The following is a 1,682-nucleotide window of genomic DNA, read 5'->3' as shown; positions in this document are numbered from 1 at the left end:
GTATGATCCTGTAGGGAAGAAGCTTATCTGAAGCCGCGAAGTGGTGTTCATGGAAGACCAAACTATTGAAGACATTGATAAGGTAGAGAAGGGTACACCCAATAATCATTTTGTCTAATGTTGATCCATTTCAGTTACCTAGTCATAATCTGGATACTATTGGTGGTGATGATCATAATGGTGAGCCATATGATTATGTTTATGATCAACAACTTGAAGATGAGGTAAATATTCCAACTAATGATGGTGAAGGGGAAAGTGATATGTCACAGGATGAGAATCTTGGTGAAGCTCCAGAATCATATTAAGTTCAACTTAGGAGGTCTAACAGGTAGAGACAACCTTCTACAAAGTATAATTATGATGAGTATGTGACCTTAACTGATGAGGGTGAACCTGAGTGTTTTCAAGAGGCCATGGAAAGTAATGAAAATCAAAAATGGTTGGATGCAATGCTTGATGAGATCAAATCATTGCATGATAATCACACTTATGATTTAGTGAAGTTTCCTAAAGGAAAAAGGACTTTCGAGAATATGTGGATTTATAGAGTTAAACATGAGAGCAACTCTAAGTCTCCAAGATATAAAGGCAGATTAGTGGTGAAAGGTTTTCGTCAAAGAAATGGTGTTGACTTTAATGATATGTTCTCATCTGTTGTAAATATGTCATCAATTAGAACCGTGTTGCGCAAGCATAAGAAAAGCGCAATCGGAAACAGATTTGATACCGAAAACAAGCATACCGACACGGAGAGCAGATCTGTGATATGAGCTACAGCGGAGGAAGTGCGGGAGAGACGGATAGCTTGTTTGAGTGCGAGAGCGACGAGGCTGGAGAAGAGGAAGGAGCTGAAAGAGTAGACATGGAAGGCGACAGATTTTCGACGATGGCGGCGGTGGGGATGCAGTTCGGATATGAATTTAGGTTGTTGGAAGGGTCGTTAGGGTTGAAGGATAAGCCGATGAAGACGCCGAGTGTGAAGAGAGAGTTTACGTTTGTTATTGCGTCTAAGGCGGTGATGTGCACGCTCGTGAATGAAGATGAAATTGCCATTTCTTGTTTATGTGATTTCAGTTTCTAGTCTTTGTTTTTCACGGGTTATTGAAGCTTTTCTTAACTCAATTAAATGTTTTATGTTTTCATTTTTATCTGTCAATTACATAGTTTTCAAGTTTTTATCACACATGGGCATTTGGTCTAGTGGTATGATTCTCGCTTAGGGTGCGAGAGGTCCCGAGTTCAATTCTCGGAATGCCCCTTTTATGTTGTTTTCGGTCCAATTCGGAATGCCCCTTTTATGTTGTTTTCGGTCCAATTTTTCGGTTTTTTACACTTCATAGTTTTTCAAAAAGATTCAAACATGTAACAAATTTATGGTAAATATAAATATATAATATAATGATTTCACTTCACTTCGGTCCAAAAGGGTTCATTTTCATTGAATTAATTGCTGAAAATAAATTCATATATTAATATATTGCCCCCACAATTCAAAATCTTTGGCTCCGTCCCTGGCTCCAAGGCAGTGGTACAAGAAGTTAGAGTTTGTTATATGTGATCAAGGATACCATAAGACTACTTCAGATCATTGTGCCTTTGTAAAAAAAAAAATTAACGACGACTTCATCATCCTGTTGTTATATGTTGATGATATGCTTATTATAGGAGAAAGTATTTCT

The 1,682-nt window shown here is 37.8% G+C and overlaps 1 non-coding gene across 1 annotated transcript; it reads left to right on the top strand.

The window, feature by feature from the left end:
• Positions 1-1,189: 1,189 nt before the first annotated feature.
• TRNAP-AGG (transfer RNA proline (anticodon AGG)) lies at positions 1,190-1,261 on the top strand. The gene has a single exon. It is a non-coding gene; the product is annotated as a tRNA-Pro (tRNA).
• The last annotated feature ends 421 nt before the right edge of the window (positions 1,262-1,682 follow it).

This window comes from Lathyrus oleraceus, chromosome 1 (genome assembly GCF_024323335.1).
Source record: "Lathyrus oleraceus cultivar Zhongwan6 chromosome 1, CAAS_Psat_ZW6_1.0, whole genome shotgun sequence".
Taxonomy (NCBI): domain Eukaryota; kingdom Viridiplantae; phylum Streptophyta; class Magnoliopsida; order Fabales; family Fabaceae; genus Lathyrus; species Lathyrus oleraceus.
This window is presented reverse-complemented; position numbering and strand designations above follow the sequence as displayed.